This window comes from Puma concolor, chromosome C2, assembly GCF_028749965.1.
Source record: "Puma concolor isolate L17-30 chromosome C2, mPumCon1.1.hap2, whole genome shotgun sequence".
Taxonomy (NCBI): domain Eukaryota; kingdom Metazoa; phylum Chordata; class Mammalia; order Carnivora; family Felidae; genus Puma; species Puma concolor.
In genome coordinates, this window is record NC_141675.1 from 112,684,607 (window position 1) to 112,692,081 (window position 7,475).

General features: G+C 38.9%; 1 pseudogene; it reads right to left on the reverse strand.

Moving 5' to 3' along the window:
- Positions 1-1,182: 1,182 nt before the first annotated feature.
- LOC147577493 (non-histone chromosomal protein HMG-17 pseudogene) lies at positions 1,183-6,400 on the reverse strand (annotated as a pseudogene).
- Positions 6,401-7,475: the final 1,075 nt, after the last annotated feature.

Genomic DNA, 7,475 nt, shown 5'->3' on the forward strand with positions numbered 1-7,475 from the left:
TGACCTCTGGAAAACAGTGTGGAGGTTCCTCAAAAAATTAAAAATAGACCTACCCTATGACCCAGCAATAGCACTGCTAGGAATTTACCCAAGGGATACAGGAGTACTGATGCATAGGGACACTTGTACCCTAATGTTTATAGCAGCACTCTCAACAATAGCCAAATTATGGAAAGAGCCTAAATGTCCATCAACTGATGAATGGATAAAAAAAATTGTGGTGTATATACACAATGGAGTACTACGTGGCAATGAGAAAGAATGAAATATGGCCCTTTGTAGCAACATGGATGGAACTGGAGAGTGTGATGCTAAGTGAAATAAGCCATACAGAGAAAGACAGATACCATATAGTTTCACTCTTATGTGGATCCTGAGAAACTTAACAGAAACCCATGGGGGAGGGGAAGAAAAAAAAAAAAGAGGTTAGAGTGGAAGAGAGCCAAAGCACAAGAGACTCTTAAAAACTGAGAACAAACTGAGGGTTGATGGGGGGTGGGAGGGGGGGAGGGGGGGTGATGGGTACTGAGGAGGGCACCTTTTGGGATGAGCACTGGGTGTTGTATGGAAGCCAATTTGACAATAAATTTCATATATTGAAAAAAAAAAAAAAGGAATGAGGGTTGACATTCACATTTAGCACGTTGTGCAACAACTTTTCACAAGCCAACCCTGACTTTCAGGAAATAACATGAAAATGGCAGAATTATCAATCCGAAGATCCATAAGCTAAAGAACTCTTTTGAGGAATGCCATCTCAATAGTGACAGTAAAGTCCAGATTGCCTAATATACTGGGAAGTATATTGGAGTCAGGTTCCAACAGAGAGGGAGAAGAAGACATAAAAAAATGAACTTTAGTTTTTCCACACCACAAGGCATTTGTGCCAAGGTGGCTAATGTCTGTTGACATCAAGGAATCCTTCCTCCTGGGAACCAAGAGGAAGTTTCTCAAAACTAGCAAGGAAAGGTGTCCACCCTGCAAACTTGTTATCAGTCTAGCTTCAGAGATACTTAATTAGTGACATATGCCCTTCCCACCAAACAACAATATAGTATTATGTGTGCTAACAACATAGCTTTAAAAAAGTAAAAAAAATTCTGCACTTTTATAGCACTTGATAAAAAATAGTGTTTCAAACTGTCCATTTACCAGAAATGCACAGTTATCAAAAATGCACACACTTCACTCGGACTCTCCAGCACTTTCAGCTTTCTGTGCCTGGTCTGTTTTGACATCTCTGTTTTCTGCAGGATCATTCCCATCCTTACCAGCACCAGGTTTTTCCTTTTTCCCTTTGGGTACCTTCTCTCCCTTCTTTGCAGGGGCCTTTTTAGGCTTGGGCTCTGGCTTTGGAGGAGCAGATTTAGTAGATAACCTTGAGGATTTTCTCTGTGGTTCATCTTTCACCACGGCTTTATGTCCTTTAGCATCCCCTTTTCAGACTTTCACTTGGGCTTGGTGGTGACAGCAGTGGGGCGTTGGCACTGGACACGGGCACGTGGACTTGGTCAGTTCAGGGGTTCTTCTCACCTCTTCTTCACACTAAACATAAATTTTATTATAGTATATTGTCTTCTTTTATTATTAGTTATTTTTAGTAATCTGTTACTAAATTTATATTTTAAAGTTTATCATATGTACGTATGTATAGGAAACATCATAGTATATATGGAGTTTAATACTATTTGGAGCTTCAGGCATCCACTAGGGGTCTTGGAAATTATCCCCCACAGGTGTTGGGGAGCTGCTGTATGTGTTAAGACCGTGGAAGTTTAGACCACAGAGTAGGGAGACAAGGTTCTGTAAAAGGAATAGGCTTTTCTTGAGATGTAATAACGTTCATGAAATTTTATTCATTTCATTGAGTTTTCAACACTTTCTTATTTTTATTCTACTTCTGTCAAGAATTATTTTCAAATAAGGGTAATTGTTTGGAGTGAAACATAAGATAGAACAGATTTGCTCCTTCAGCTAGATTGGTGTCCTGGATGCCAGGCAGCTGACAGAGACTTTGGTAGATCAAGCTGGTGAGGTATCACTTGTCATCCTAGTTGATGATCCTTGTCATCCCAGCTTGGGACCCATGTTCCATTGAGTTCTTGTCAGAACTCATGCTGGGATTCTCAGAATCAGCTAGATCCACAAGTGTAATAACTAAAGACCTCTAGCCAGATCATTAATAGGCCTCTGAAAAAGCAGAGGCTTTTCCCATTAACCTCCTACTTATATTTGGTAGGCTGTTTTCTGTATAAACAGAGGCATACTAGCAGTTGAGAAGACATCTTAAAGTTTCGAGGCATTATGTCCCTTCAGACAATAGTTTGACTAAATTTTTATGTGTTTGTTTTTAAAATAACATATCAAAGGTGAGAAATCACTTGTCATTAAACTAATTTAGCATAACTAGAAGTTACTGAAATGATCTATATTCATCCTTCATCCTTTCTCCAGAATGATTAATCAGTCGTTATAGATTCCATGCCAGTCAAAAGGTGGTTGTTATTTTTCAGGACTTCACAAAAAGAAAATAGCTATTTTTTAAAATAAAAGTCCATGACTTCCCTCAAGCAAGAAAATGATAGAAAATTGGAATTGTCTTTCATTTCTTAATTCTCAGACTCAACAAAAAAGGCAACTAGAATTATCTTTCTCTCAGTGTGTTTGTGTGTGTGTGTGTGTGTGTGTGTGTGTGTGTGTGTGTGTACTTTACAAATACCCCAAACATTCTTTATGAGGAAAGAAAAGAATACTGGTCAAATATCTACATAAGAAAATTTCATGGAAAGTTTTTTCTTTTTTTATTTGGGTTGGGGGGATGCAGAAAGTAGTCTATTATAAACAGAAAGGAATGCTTTAGGTCAATGACTTTGTTTCTACCTTCATCTACCTCAGAGGAGAGGAGGACTTCCTGAGTGCAAACATATTTTGTGGGGTCTTTGTTGGAAAAAAAAAATAGTGGAAAGAATGGATACTTGGAAAATACATATTTCAAACAGTTGGACAAAGACAGCTGGTTCATTTTTTTCTTCCTGCCAAGCCATTTCCACTTACAATTCAAAAAACCACAGTTTGATATTGGATTTAGAACCAAGTTTTCAAAGAAACACACTGCCAGGGAACATGCATGGAATTCCCACTGATAATAGCATAAAACACAAAAGGATGGAATCTGACCGCCCACGATGGTTTCTCCTTCTGGCGTATCAGGTAACCATCTAATAGCGTATCTTTGTATATAACAAATTCATTGCTAGATTGTAAGCTACTTGTGGATAGGTGCTGGCTTGATTTCTCTTTTACCTTTTATACAGCTCTGTGAGTAACAGATACTCAACAATTATCTATAAAATGCTATATTTAAGACTACAATTTCAGTGAGACTCCTGTGTTAGCAGGGTCTGCTAAGAATCAGATAGGCTAAAAAAAATAGATACCAAGACAGAATTAAACTTGCAAGAAAATTTTAGGAGAAATGCCTGTGAGCAAAAAAGGAGAGGAAACTGGGAAAGTCTGGGAGAGACTTCAGACTAATGCAGGTCTGATACCAAATGAGGGAAAGAGGGAAGGAAGTTTGGGCAAAAACATCTTAGACTGATTCTAAGAAGAGTTTGGTGAGGCCACTGAGGAGTCCTCAAGCCAAAGTTTCTTATCAAATGAATCTCACATCTCCCAGGAAAGGGCTTGACTTTAGTGTCCCTTTTGCACTCAGTCATTAATTGGGAGTAGCTGGTGGAAATTGTGACCTCAGAGTAAAGGGAATGATGAAATTTCAGAATACAGACCCTAGGACTCTTAATTATACTCCCTGAAGAAGGAGTTCTGTGAGGCTTTTTTTTTTTTTTTTTTTTTTTATGGCCAACACATAGTCCTTGGTAAAAATTTGTGCATCTCTTCAGTGATAATTGAAGCTTTTCTTTTGGATAAGATCTATTGGTGGTTTTAAAGATTAACTGAGATAATTATATATATATATATATATATTATATATATATATATTATATATAATTATATATATATAATTATATATATATATATAATATATATAATATATATTATATATATAAAGGGCTTAGCACAGTACATAGCACATACTTGTCAAGCTACCATTTATTGAACGTTATTATTTACTAAACACAATGATGGCCACTTGATATGCAATGGGACAAACCAGAAAGAATACTTGTTTTGGTGGTAGACAGAATGAAGTTCAAAACCAGGATGGGGCACTTACCAGTTTTGTGACATATTGGGTTATTGAAAGTGTCTGAGCCTCAGTTTCCACATCTGTAAGACAGATATAAAATGCCTATAATAGAAGATGGTAAAGAAGAAATAAAGTAAGAGTACCTGGTACCTATCAGGTTTTTGGTATTATCATTTCTAAGTATCTCAAGAACCTAGTAAAATTGTCAGCCTTGAGAGGCTGACCTGTATAGACTACATCACCAGGGTTCTCCAAGCCCACAAGCTTTCTTTCAGGTTTGGCCAAAGGGAAGCCCTTACAGGAAGCTGTGGGAAGGGGATGACAGCAAGCTCAGGGGTATATTCCTTTGCCCTCTTCCCTGTGAGACCTGGCTCTGTGTCCCTTTACCACAAGTCACAATTCTTCACAAGCTAGCAGACTGCACCCAACTCTCTCTCCTGCTGAATTCCGATAACTCTCTCACCTTTCTCTTCAGGTACACCAGTGGTAAGACCTCAACTGCCACTGTCTCTAGGTTATTGCACTCACCTTTGTAGCTCCCCTAAATCCACACATTAGTGAATCATCTTGCTGAAATACCTCTCTCTGAATCATCTTACTTAGAGTAGGTCTTCACTTTCTTTTTGGGACCACCAATGGATTTTACTTCCTTTCTCCTCAGCCCTACATCCTCTCTCCATGAAATATATGAGCATTAGATGTTCTTTTAGTTAAAAAGAAAACATATTAAACAATGAAGATGAAAGACAAAAAGAGTAGTGAAGTGGTCCTATATTTGGAATCTGTTACCAAGATAACTGGTTTGACTTATGAAAAAACTTACAGAGAATAGTATTTGTAAACAACCATGCTGAGACTTAGGAAGAGTAGTGTGGACAAGAAACTCTACCCTTGACTGCTTAACCCCTGGTTGATTTAGGGTGCATTCCCTAACTTCTCTCACCCTTAAATCATAATGTATGCAGATGTGTGGCTGAGACCCTTTTGGCTGTAATAGTGCTGGCCAACAAAATGCTATCTATGGAGGGAGGTTTCATTTTTGGGTTCTTGGAGAGGTGCTTTAAAATTCTTGGTCAAAGGACAAATAGATCAAGGCAGATAATTTTGTCATCTGTGAGTGCTTGGAATCCACTTGGAAGGATCTTCTGGCTGACATTGAGGACATTGCCAGGCAAGATCAGAGTGACTCCTGGTGAGTACTTAGGTGGGTGGTAGACCGTCAGGGGAATGTGCCTGGGAAACGTTTGCCTGTTTTTCTAGTTGGAATGAAGCCCAACAGCCCTAGAATAAAATAGCCTGAAATAAGTGGTCCTAGGTAGAAGAATATTATTAACGAAAAGAATGGAAAATCAGACACCATCAGTGTGAATGTGAAAGCTCTAGCCAGCAGACAATTTCATTTGCAGAGACGTTTTCAGGAGCTATTCAGATGGATTCTGTGTTTTCTTGGACCTCGAGGACTAGATACCTGTATCTAGTACACATGATACCTGTAGACTTTATTTTTATTTTATTTTATTTTTTTTAACGTTTATTTATTTTTGAGACAGAGAGAGACAGAGCATGAACAGGGGAGGGTCAGAGAGAGAGGAAGACACAGAATCTGAAACAGGCTCCAGGCTCTGAGCTGTCAGCACAGAGCCTGACACGGGGCTCGAACTCATGGACCGCGAGATCATGACCTGAGCCGAAGTCGGACGTTTAACCTACTGAGCCACCCAGGCGCCCCGATACCTGTAGACTTTAGACAGATGACCTGTGTTTTCTCAGACCTCGAGGACTAGATACCTATATCTAGAACACATGATACCTGTAGACTTTAGACAGACGACCTGTTCTCACTCTCTGCTTTTTGGCATTGAGAATGAGCAAGGAGAGCTCTCTCCCTGGGTGGGAGAGGTTTTCCTAATGGTTAAAGGAAAAGTTTTGGTTCCTGGTTTGGAAGTGGCCACACACCACCCTGATTAATTATGTTTTAAAGGATGTGAGTGAAACTTTCTAATTGAAGAGAAACTGGATGGGCTTTGCTTTTTTCTAGGAGAAGAAACTCAAAGTGCTCAACACTTGAAACAATAGATGCCAGGAATTAGAGGAGAATAACAATAACATCTGACTCAGATCTGTGAATGGGGCAAAGTCTTCCTTGCTTCTTCATATACCTCTGATTGCCTCATCCTGCTGTCTTTCACACATCATTCAGGCATCTTGTGGCTTTTCTTTATGCTGCTATTAATCTCTTTTTTTGAAAGAAGTGACAGACTGCAGACACCTCACACTTTGTTGTCTCCACAGCCTAGTCACTCTTTTCAATCTCAGGTTCCAAGAACACCAAGCATAAGGTCCTTTCTGGAAAAATACAAGACCAGGTGTGTGTGTGTGTGTGTGTGTGTGTGTGTGTGTGTGTCCCCCTTTGCCAGGGAGATCTTAACTCAGAAGAAGAAATATAGGATTTGGAGCAGATGTTCTTGTTAAATATTTACTATCTATGCCATTTGGACAAATCTCTGCCTCTCTGAGGCTCATCTGTAAAGTGAGGCTGTTATTAAAACTCACCTTACATGATTGCTGAAATGAGTAAATTGAACAATGTATGTAGACATGCTTTGCAAACTATAGTTTACTAGGTAAATATTAGTTGTAATTAATATGATCCATGTAAGAAAAACACTCTCATTCCTTTCCAATTGATCTGTTTTCACATTGTCTTGTGATGGAATAAGCACTCTGGGGAATTTACCTTTGTGAAATTGATTGATTCATATTTATTAAACATCTGCTTTGTTCAAGGACTTGTGCTACATGCTATGGAAGATTAAAAAAAGGTGACTAGCTAGCAAGCATGGTTCTTGCTGTCTTGGATCATACAAACTAGTCAGGGATTTAAGACACTCAAAAATAACTAGTTTTCTCACCACAACCTGTTTTTTCCACTTTATGTGGCCCTAGTAGTGTTGTGATCATGAAGCACTCTCTCCTTTTCTCTCCTTTCCTGTTTTTAAGGGTATTAGCTGGAGTTCTTTGATTGTTAGGCAACAGAAATGAACTCTGGCTGAGGTAAGCAAAAATGAGAATTTGGGTGGGACAGTAAGGCAGTTAGAGTTAGAAAGTGTTTTAGGTAAGTTCTCTAAAAGCAGAGCCTGACACAAGGATTGAAGTGTCCATGGTTTATTGAGGGGTTGCTCTTCAGGAAAACTTGTAAGGAACTGAGGGGAGTGGTATAGCTAAGAGCAAAGAGCTATGCAAAGATGTGGTCTTAGGTAAAGTCTAC